At 38.5% G+C, this 11,985-nt stretch overlaps 1 pseudogene; it reads right to left on the minus strand.

Moving 5' to 3' along the window:
* Positions 1-554: 554 nt before the first annotated feature.
* LOC133754849 (vacuolar protein sorting-associated protein VTA1 homolog) lies at positions 555-2,466 on the minus strand (annotated as a pseudogene).
* Positions 2,467-11,985: the final 9,519 nt, after the last annotated feature.

The raw sequence follows: 11,985 nt of genomic DNA on the forward strand, positions 1-11,985 counted from the left end.
ACTTTCCTTTCTGTCAATGTTAAACTCTAATGAATAAAAATTGTGTTTTGAACATAGTTTTTTCAGGTTAATCTAGCACTTTAGGACATTTGTATTTGTTTTATAAGCCTTAAGGAAAACAAAAAGATAATCTCTAGTCTAGACAATTCTGGAATCTTTCATTAGATTTAGAATTTTAAAGCAAAGTAATATGATCTGTTTGTCCAAATAGTATGCCTTTTAAAAAATTCTCTTCATGTATGTAAATTAATAAAGCTTATTTCCAATATATATTTTCTGTGTTTTCATTTGCTGGAGCAGGGTTCAAAGGGTGTTTTTAGGATCTTGCCAACATCAGCCCTCTGTACCCATAAATTACCAAAGCCATTAAATGGACAATAAAAACTGGTTGAGGCTACTGATGAATGCTTCAAAAGGAATCTGATACACACAGATTTTATTGTCATATTCAACTCAACTGAAGTCTTTCTTGAAACTGTACTCTTGATAGGCTGAAGACAGTAATGGAGTTAATTCTTTATGCCAAAGAGACATGGATTTGTTGTACAAAGGCTTCATTCTCTGTCAGTCATCAGTAACTTGAGGTCTTTCTGTATATTCTGAATGGCAGTGTTTACATCTTCATATTGTAAAGCACTGCTAGCATATTTGCAGTATTTCTGAGCTCTCACAAAGTCCTCAGGTTTGAGGTGGATATGGCCTTGGGAAACTATACTGAAAAGTGCAGGATCAATGGCTGGAATAGTCTATAGAGTAGGTTGGATAGTATTCTTTGTTACACCCATGCTATGGGGCACTTTTGCTGGTGTATTGGCTGGGGCATGTGCACCCAGAGGACTCTGTATTAAATTATAGCTGTCTGATGGCATGCTGCCTGGGTCAAATGCTGAAGATGATAATGGCAGAGGTGTGTTGAATGGGCAGAGATGCTACTACAGCATCTTCATTTTCTTCACCATCAGTATCTTCCTCAATTGCAGTAGGGCCTGCTTGAGTAGTCTCCTCATTCTTTAAGCAATTATGGATATATGTTGCCTTCCACCTTGCATACTTTGTGTGTTTCACATTTTCATCAGTGTTATGTCAAGCACAGTTATGACATCTGTTAAAAGACTTGCAGTATAGAAGAACATGATCATGTTTTTTGTGAAATCTCCAGCACAATGTTCATTGTCTGCATATATAAACATTTTCCAAGAATAATTCCCCAAATGGGCAGAACCAACTACTCCTTGGGTAATAGCTTCATTATCACCCCCACTGTTTCTTTTTGTTGTTTTTGTGAAGAATCTGAGCCTGGATCAAGGCACAGCTATTTTAGGCTAGGCCTCCATCTTGTAACTCAGGCCTGACCAGACCCTGAACCCTTTGGCAAAATCTCCCAAAAGAAGAAAAATAAACTCCCCTTGTGATAAACTCCCCTAGCAACAGCCAATCAGCAGATAGCAGGGAAATACCTGCTATCCAGCTGTCTTTTCCAGGTGTCTTTTTAGGCCATTAAGGTGATTGATAACATCCCAAAACCCTGCAGTTTGGAATATACACCCTCATGGCTTGGACCCTACACTTTAGCCAATCATTTTAAAAAGCATCAACCCCAAAGCCATATAACCACCTTTACTAGGTCTATTCCCACCACTGGATTTACTAATCAATTTTAAGAGATGTTCTTTAAATTCTCACAGCATGAGATGATTTGCTGAATGGTGCTATAATGTATAGAATGTCTCTGAAAACCCTATATAAACCTCACAAAGGAAATGGGATGGGTCCTCATCAGATGACCGTTGTGATGATTGGAGGAGTGGACCCTAGATTGAGCTAGAACAATAAACCTCTTTGCTTTTGCATCATTGAAGTCTCTCATTGGGATAATTGAGTCCCATCCAAGTCTGGTCTAACAGTTGTTGTTAAGATTTATTTATTTATTATTATGGCAGAATTACAGAAAGACAGAGAGAGAGTCAGCCTCTGCCATCCACTCCCCAAATGGCCGCAATGGCCAGAGCTGTGCTGATCTGAAGCCAGGAGCCAGGAAATTCTTCCAGGTCTCCCATATGTGTGCAGGGGCCCAAAGTCTTGGGCCATCTTTCTACTTCTTTCCCAGGCCAGAGCAGAGAGCTGAGTCAGAAGTGGAGCATCTGGGACTTGAACTGGAGCACATATGGGATGCCAGCACTGTAGGCCAGGGTTTTAACCTGCTGTACCAGTGTCAACCCCCCAACTCTTTATTAAGAGCTCCTAACTGACCTGTTAATTTTGATAAAAATTTATGACACTCAGGAGTTTTATTATCAATCTTCATTCAAGTTTGCATGGCATATAAATGACCCCCTTGGTGAAATACATAATGATCAAACAATGGCTGCCAACAAACACCCCTCAGATCATTTCTTGAGCAACTATTCAGTAATAGGCCACCACAGGGTCCTACTTGTCATGCTCCTGAACCATCAGGTGATGCTGTATGTTCTTTTATTTTTTAAAGTTTTTTATTTTATTTTTTTTTATTTTGACAGGTAGAGTTATAGACAGTGAGAGAATGAGAGAAGGTCTTCCTTCCGAATGTTCTTGGTATTTTGATTGAGATCACATTGAATCTGTGAATTGCTTTTGAGGGGCTGGCACTGTGGAATAGTAATTTGAGTCTCTGTGGCATTGGCATCTGATATGGATGCCAGTTTGGGTCCCAGCTGGTACTCTGATCCAGCTCTCTGCTTATGGCCTAGGAAGGCAGTGGAAGATGGCCCAAGTGCTTGGGCTCCTGTATCCACATAGGAGATGAGGAGGAAGCTCCTAGCTCATGGGTTCAGATCAGCCCAGCACCAGCCATTACAGCTATTTGGAGAATTAACCAACAGTTAGAAGGCATCATTTTTTTTTCTCTCTGTCTCTCTATAACTTCCTCTCAAATAAATAAATGATTGTGAAAGTAAAATTAAAAATAATTTTTATTGGTAGAATGGGAATTTTGATGATATTAGTTCTTCCAATTTATGAACATCGAAGATTTTTCCTTTTTTTGTGTTTTCTTTTTTTTCTTTAATGTTTTGTAATTTTTCTTATAGAGATCTTTCACACCCTTGACTAAATTTATTCCAAGGTAATAAAAAATTTTATGGTTATTGAGAATGGCACTGATCTGATAAGTTATTTTTCAGCTATGGCATTTTTGTGTATATAATGGTTATTGATTTTTGTGTGTTGATTTCATATTTTACAACTTTACCAAACTTTCTTGTGAGTTTCAATAATCTCTTGGTGGAGTCTTTTGGTTTCCCAATAATTAGAATCATGATATCTGCAAACAGGTTATTAGGCTTTCTCCTTTCTAATTTGTTTTCCTTTGATTTCTTTTTCTTGCATTATTGCCATGGCTAAAACTGTCAGTAGTGTATTGAACAGCAGTAGTGATGGAGAGCAACTTTGGTTTCAGATCTTAGTGGAAATGCTTCCACGATTTCCCATTCAATATGATGTTGGTTGAAGATTTGTCATATATTGCCTTGATTGTGATAAGGAATGTTCCTTCTATTCCCAACTTGCTTAAGGTTTTTATAATGAAAGGTTGCTTTTTATCAAATACTTTCTCTTCATTTATTGATCATCATGTGGTTTTTATTCTTTAGTTTGCTAGTGTCACATATCACATTTATTGATTTGCATATGTTGAACTATCCCTGCATACCCTAGATACATTCCACTTGGTCCAGGTAAATTATCTTTATGATCTGTTGTTGGATTTTATTAGCTAGTATTTTGTTGAAAATTTTGGGATCTGTGGTTATCAGAGATATTGTTCTTTAATTCTCTTTCTCTATTGTATCATTTTCTGGTTTAGAAAATAAGGTGACGCTGGCCAAATAGAAGGAGTTTGGGAATACTCTTCTCTTTCAATTGCTTTGAATAGTTTAAGAAGAATTGGAATTAGTTCTATTTTTAAAAGTCTGGTAGACTTTAGCAGTGAAGCTTTCTGGTCTTGGGCTTTTCTTTGGAGGGCTTTTGTTACTGATTCAATATCTGTCTTGGTTTTTGGTTTGTTTAGGTTTTCTATATGTCTTCATGGCTCAATGTTTTTACCTAGCATGTGTCTTGATTTCTTCCAGGTTTTCGAATTTGTTGATCATTGCATGTGATGCCTACATTCTATATTGCAGTGCTAATCTAAGTCTTCAGTGTTTCACTTCCAAACTAGTTTCCTGCTTAATATCTCTGGGAAACATGAGGTAGGGGCTCAAATTCTTCAGTTCCTTTCACCTAAGTGCAAGATCTACTACTTATTAGGGGATGTGAGAGCCTGGTCCAGCCACAGCTGTTGCAGACATTTAGAGAGTAAACCAACATATTGAAGACCTCTCTTCCTCTCTCTCTTCACCCACTTTCTGTGTGTTTCTCTGCCCTTTCTAAAATCATTTTAAAAGTTATTTACTTCTTTATTTGAAAGTCACAGTTACAGAGAGAGAAAGAGAGACATAGAGAGATCTTCCATCATCTGTTTCATGCCCCTGGTGTCTCCAATGGCCAGTGTAGGGCCAGGTTGAAACCAGGAGCTTTTTTTGAGTCACCCATGGGGGTGGCAGGAGCCCGAGTACTTGGGCCATCTTCCACTCTATCAGGCCATTAGCATGAAGCTAAATCAGAAGTGGAACAAGTGTGACTTGAACTGGTGCCTATATGGGATGCCAGTATAACAGATGGCAGCTTTGCATACTGCAGCACACCAGCCCCCTCTCTGCCTTTCAAATAAACAAATCTTTAAAAAAGAAATGAAAATGTCCTTAAGATAGTAAAAGTCATCATGATTGAGCACTGAAGAATCTATTGAAATTATTACATTTAAAAGATTTATTTATATATTTGAAAGGCAGTGTTAGAGTGAGAAAGGGAGAGACTGATCTTCCTTCTGGTTTGTTCTCCTCCAAAATGGCTGCAATGACTGGGGCTAGACCAGGCTGATCTCATGAGATAGGAGCTTCTTCCAGATATCACATGGGTTCAGGGGCGCAAGCATTTGGGCAATCCTTTGCTACTTTCCCAGACACATAAGCAGGGAGATGGATAAGTTTGGAGCATCAATATCTGTGACATCATCCTTGCAGTACAAGGATATAGAGCCCATCTGGCACAATTAACATCCTATTTATGGGTGGGCCAAGTATAACAGCTTTCAACTCTCAAGGTTTGGACTAGATGGGTTCTGAGGAATTGTGTTATAACAGAGATAAATCCATAACTCTTGGTTTAAGCTTTTGTTAGCAGATAATGGCTGTGACTAATTTGGGTCTCTGGATTGTCACCAGTGAAGGCATCCAGATTAACAGGAATGAGATCAACAGTCAGCAGAATGGTGTCCAGCTGAAGTTAAATGGTTTTTCTTTTTTATTGTTAGAATAGTGACCTCCTGCAGTACCCTGGCATCTGGACATAGACAGTAGACATTGGAAGCCATCCCCTTTGCCAAATGGAGTATGCCAAGTTTGGGTCCATCATTTATTAAGGAGGCCTTAGTAGCCATTCTCACATTTTACTGTTATATATTCATGGCCAAAGTCCTACTAGACATCAAGGTTTGTAGAATCACAGGCTCAAGGTGTGTAGGTGACTGTTTTTCCAGTATAGAACAGTTAATAGCCATCTAATTTAATTTTACTGGCACATAGCAAGGTTCCAAGAGAGGTTATTTCTTGCATCACAGCCCTTGAGAAGTAATGGATATCGTAGATGATGCAAAGAATTTAGAAGGTGTATGAGCTCCACAAGTGAAGAAGTCACTGAGAGCACTAATGATAGTGCCTACAGAATTTAATTTGACTGAATTTTAGCACTTTTCATTGGAAGGGGGGCCATTTAAGCTGGGCTGATTTGTAGCACCCATGACAATTAATTTTTTAAATGAGGCATGCATTGCACTAAAACCCAGGAAGGACTAAAACGTATTAGCGTTGTATGTTCTTTGCAAGTGTGTCAAATAGTCTCATTCAGGGAGGAAGTCATCAATGTGATGTATTCTTGTGCTCCTGATAAAAGGTGAGTACAGTTAAATTCTTTGCAAAAATTGTGTTTGATGGCAAAGTCAATGAGATGCTCATGTATACCCTAGAAGTGTCTTTTCAAAGTGAAGGCAAACTAGACTAAGGGGCTGTTGGAAAAGCTTTGAGCAAAACACATTTGCCACTTTTGTAGTAGTTAAGATGGGTCATTTATCTATTAAGAGGCATCAAATATGTTAATATTAGATATAAAGTATGATGAACATAATTGATTGCATATAGCATTAAGATTTTAGTAATCTACCATGAGATGGCATTTACTTTTTTCCAGATTCAACAGGTAAAATTGGGCTGCCAAGTGGGAAAGAGCTGGAATAATCACCTTTTTGTTAATTAAGTCTAATGTAATAAATTTTAATGCATGAAGACATTGAGTTTCCTTTTATTATGTCATCTTAATTATTTTAGTTTGGGACCTGTGGATTGTTATTTTCCCTAGTTAAGTTGTAGCTTAAAATTTTTATTTTAATAATTACTTGCTGTATTAGGCCATCTCTCCCACCTGTGGGATTTTTTTTGAGTACATCTGACTATTGGAAACTTAGGTAATACTATAATTAAAATGAGATGTACCAAATAAATTATTTTTTTCTTCTGATACATATTTTGGAACTTTTCTAAAATGGTATTGAGTACCCTGTTTAAATTTCGGATCCCCTGGGTAAGACTTATTTGAGCCACATTACTGATTACACCTAAGAAACTCTGTGAATAAGTGCATCTAGAACCTGGAAAAGTTGATGTCTTATGCTGAAGAGACATAAGAATCAATGTCTCTTTATCTTTTAATTATATAATTTACAAATAAATTTTAGATGTTGAAAAGGATGAAATTATGTACTTTTCAGAAATTTATACCTATGTATAACTGTAATTTATACATTTTACATTTTCCTCCTTTAGGTTTTTAATAAGATTTATTAGGGCTGGCACTGTGGTGTGGGTAGAGGCCCACACATTTGGGCCATCTTTTGCTGCTATTTTCCCAGGTTCAATAACAGGGGGCTGGATCAAGAGTGGAGAGATTGGGACACAAACTGGCACAAATATGGGATGCCATTCCCATCTAGTAAAACTTGGTCAGATAACACTGGTTGTTTCTATTAGTGACATTTCTATTAGTGATAAGTAGCTCAAGCTTGACCTCAAATTTAGTCCTTGTAGGATGCTGAATTAGTTTCACTCTGTGATCATCACTCTCTTTATATCTTAGGGACTATATTTTTCATTATTGATTCAGTAAAATCAAGTGTTAGAGCTCCTATTTCTAAGTGCTTGAAATTATAAATGCTGGTCATTACTCAGAAATATATGTAGGGGTTGATGCCGTGGCTCACTTGGTTAATCCTCCACCTGTGGCACTGGCATCCCATATGGACACCAGGTTCTTTTTTTTTCTTATTAAACTTTTATTTAATGAATATACATTTCCAAAGTACAGCTTATGGGTTACAATGGCTTCCCCCTCCCAAAACTTCCCTCCCACCCACAACCCTCCCCTTTCCCGCTCCCTCTCCCCTTCCAATCACATCACGATTCATTTTCAATTCTCTTTATATACAGAAGATCAGTTTAGTATATATTAGGTAAAGATTTCAACAATTTGCCCCCATATAGCAACACAAAGTGAAAAAAAAAATGCTGTTGGAGTACTAGTTATAGCATTAAATAAGAGTGTACAGCACATTAAAGACAGAGATCCTACATAATTTTTTTAAAAAAAATAAATTAATTTTCTATGCCATTGCCAATTTGACACCAGGTTTTTTTTTTTTTCATTTCCAATTATATTTATATACAGAAGATCGATTTGGTATATAATTAGTAAAGATCTCATCAGTTTGTACCCACGCAGAAACACAAAGTGTAAAAATATTGCTTCAGTACTAGTTATAGCATCACTGCACATTAGACAACACATTAAGGACAGATCCCACATGGGATGTAAGTACACAGTGACTCCTGCTGCTGACTTAACAATTTGACACTCCTGTTCATGGCGTCAGTAATCTCCCTAGGCTCTAGTCATGAGTTGCCAGGGCTATGGAAGCCTTTAGAGTTCGCTGACTTTGATCTTATCCCCATAGGGTCATAGTCAAAGTGGAAGTTCTCCCTTCAGAGAAAGGTACCTCCTTCTTTGATGGCCCCGTTCTTTCCACTGGGATCTCACTCGCAGAGATCTTTCATTTAGGTCTTCTTTTTTTTTTTTTTCTTTTCCATGGTGTCTTGGCTTTCCATGCCTACAATACTCTCATGGGCTCTTCAGCCAGATCCGAATGCCTTAAGGGCTGATTCTGAGGCCAGAGTGTTGTTTAGGACGTCTGCCATTGTATGAGTCTGCTGTGTATCCCGCTTCCCATGTTGGATCCTTCTCTCCCTTTTTGATTCTGTCAGTTAGTATTAGCAGACACTTGTCTTGTTTGTGTGATCCCTTTGACTCTTAGACCTATCAGAGCCATCAATTGTGAACTGAGATTGATCACTTGGACTAGTGAGATGGCATTGGTACATGCCACCTTGATGGGATTGTATTGGAATCCGCTGGCACATTTCTAATTCCACCATTTGGGGCAAGTCCGATTGAGCATGTCCCAAATTGTACATCTCCTCCCTCTCTTTTTCCACTCTTAAATTTAACAGGGATCACTTTTCAGTTAAAATTAAACACCCAAGAATAATTGTGTGTTAATTACAGAGTTCAACCACTAGTACTAGAACAACAACAGCAACAAAAACAGATACTAAAAAGGATAAAGTATTACATTCTACATCTAGAGTCAGGACAAGAGCTGATCAGGTCATTGTTTCTTATAGTGGACACCAGGTTCTTTTTTTTTAATTTTTTTTAACTTTTTTTTTTGAAAGGCAGAATGGATAGTGAGAGAGAGAGAGAGAGACAGAGAGAAAGGTCTTCCTTTTTGCCGTTGGTTCACCCTCCAATGGCCGCTGCAGTCGGCGCATCTTGCTGATCCGAAGCCAGAAGCCAGGTGCTTCTCCTGGTCTCCCATGCGGGTGCAGGGCCCAAGCACTTGGGCCATCCTCCACTGCACTCCTGGGCCATAGCAGAGAGCTGGCCTTGAAGAGGAGCAACCGGGATAGAATCCGGCACCCAAACCAGGACTAGAACCTGGTGTGCCGGCGCCACAAGGCAGAGGATTAGCCTGTTAAGCCACGGTGCCGGCCAGACACCAGGTTCTTACCCCGGGTGCCCCTCTTGCAGTCCAGTTCTCTGCTGTGGCCAGGGAGGGCAGTGGAGGATGGCCCAAGTGCTTGGGTCCCTGCATCCACATGGGAGACCAGAAAGAAGCACCTGGCTCCTGGCTTCAGATCGGCACAGTGCCATCCATAGTGGCCATTTGGGGAGTGAACCAACAGAAGAAAGACCTTTCTCTCTGTCTCTCTCATTGTCTATTACTCTGCCTGTTAAATAATAATAATAATAAAAAGATGTATTTAAAACCAGTGAGAGGAAATGAGTTGTAGAAGATCAATCAACAACAATTGAGTGTTGCCTGCTGCCTGCCCACTTTCTTCTCAGGAATCCCCACAGAATTTACAACCATAATTCCAAAATCATCAACTCCTGCTGTCAGAAGTGTGTGGCTACCACTATAGGGAACAATAATTTTTAGAAAGGGCAAGGCAATCCACTATTTCATGATACTATTCTTGTTTGATGCCTAAAACTTCATTTTCTGTTTGCAGTGTATGATGCTGGGAACTAAGTAATAATTTTCTTCTGGATCTGAGATGAAGTTATTGAAGATAGAAGTTCAAAACTGACATCCGTCAATTTGTAGAATGAAGTCACTGAAAGGCACTTACCAGATCAGTGATGATAGAGGCATTTGAATAGCACAATTCATACACATCCATAGAACAAATGACTAATAGCTGTGGGCCAACAGTCAATGGCCCATGAGACCATCACTCAAATCCTCAAGAGTTTGACTATAATTTCATGCCAATTCTCATTTAGACAAGAAGAGGAGTAAAAGCAGGAGCTCCATGATACCTTAATATTTGTCTCTTGCCTAATTTTTTGGCAGAAACCTCAACTTAAGTGCAGTTTTTTTATATATATATAGCTTTGTTAAAAATATACAGATAACTGGTTTGATGGACAGATGAATTTCAGGAAGTTTTGGGTAATGAATTACTAGATAGTTTTTTTACTGCTTTATAGTATTCTATAGAGTGCATGTCCCATAATTTCTTTATCCAGTCTACTGTGGATGGGCATTTAGGTTGATTCCATGTCGTAGCTATTGTGAATTGAGCTGCAATAAACATTAAGGTACAGACAGCTTTATTATGTACCAATTTAATTTCCTTTGGGTAAATTCCAAGGAGTGGGATGGCTGGGTTGTATGGTAGGGTTATATTCAGGTTTCTGAGGAGTCTCCAGACTGACTTCCATAGTGGCTTTACCAGTTTGCTTTCCCACCAACAGGGGTTAGTGTCCCTTTTTCCCCACATCCTCACCAGCATCTGTTGTTGGTAGATTTCTGTATGTGAGCCATTCTAACCTTGGTGAGGTGAAACCTCATTGTGGCTTTGATTTGCATTTCCCTGATTGCTAGTGATCCTGAACATTTTTTCATGTGTCTTGGCCATTTGGATTTCCTCTTTGGAAAAATGTCTATTTTGGTCCTTGGCCCATCTCTTAAGTGGGTTGTTTGTTTTGTTGTTTTGGAGTTTCATGATCTCTTTGCAGATTCTGGTTATTAGCCCTTTATCTATTGCATAGTTTGCAAATATTTTTTCCCATTCTGTCAGTTGCCTCTTCACTTTGCTGACTGTTTATTTTGCAGTACAGAAACTTCTCAATTTGATGCAATCCCAATTGTTAATTTTGGCTTTGATTGCCTGTGCCTCTGGAGTCTTTTCCAAGAAGTCCTTGTCTATGCTTATATCTTGCATGGTTTCTCCAATGTTCTCAGAATTTGATGGTGTCAGGTCATAGATTTAAGTCTTTAATCCATGTTGAGTGGATTTTTGTGTAAGGTGTAAAGTAGGGGCCTTTCTTCATGCTTCTGCAAGTAAAAGTCCAGTTTTCCTAGCACCATTTATTGAATAGACTGTTCTTACTCCAGGAATTGGTTTTAGATCCTTGATCAAATATAAGTTGGCCGTAGATGTTTGGATTGATTTCTGGTGTTTCTATTATGTTCCATTGGTCTATCCATCTGTTTCTGTACCAGTACCATGCTGTTTTGATTATAACTGCCCTGTAGTATGTCCTGAAATTTGGTATTGTGATGCCTCCAGGTTTGTTTTTGTTGTACAAGATTGCTTTAGCTATTTGAGGTCTCCTGTGTCTCCATATGAATTTCAGCATCATTTTTTGCAGATCTGAGAAGAATGTCTTTGGTATTTTGGTTGATATTGCAATGAACCTATAAATTGCTTTTGTGAGAATGCGCATTTTGATGATGTTGATTCTTCCAATCCATGAGAATGGAAGATTTTTCCATTTTTTGGTATCCCCTCCTATTTCTTTCTTTAAGATTCTGTAATTTTCATTGTAGAGATCTTTACCATCCTTGGTTAAGTTTATTCCAAGGTATTTGATTATTTTTGTAGCTACTGTGAAGGGGATTGATCTTAACAGTTCTTTCTCAGCCGTGGCATTGCCTGTGTATACAAATGCTATTGAATTTTGTGCATTGATTTTATATCATGCTACTTTGCCAAACTCCTCTATGCGTTCCAATAGTCTCTTAGTAGAGTCCTTTGGATCCCCTAAATAAAGAATCATATTGTCTGCAAAGATGGAAAGTTTGACTTATTCCTTCCCAATGTGTGTTCCTTACTTTCTTTTTCTTGCCTAATGGCTCTGGCTAAAACTTCCCGAACTATATTGAATAGCAGTGGTGAGAGTGGGCAGCCCTGTCTGGTACCTGATCTCAGTGGAAATGCTTCCAACATTTCC

This window comes from Lepus europaeus, unplaced genomic scaffold, assembly GCF_033115175.1.
Source record: "Lepus europaeus isolate LE1 unplaced genomic scaffold, mLepTim1.pri SCAFFOLD_29, whole genome shotgun sequence".
NCBI classification, from domain to species: Eukaryota; Metazoa; Chordata; class Mammalia; order Lagomorpha; family Leporidae; genus Lepus; species Lepus europaeus.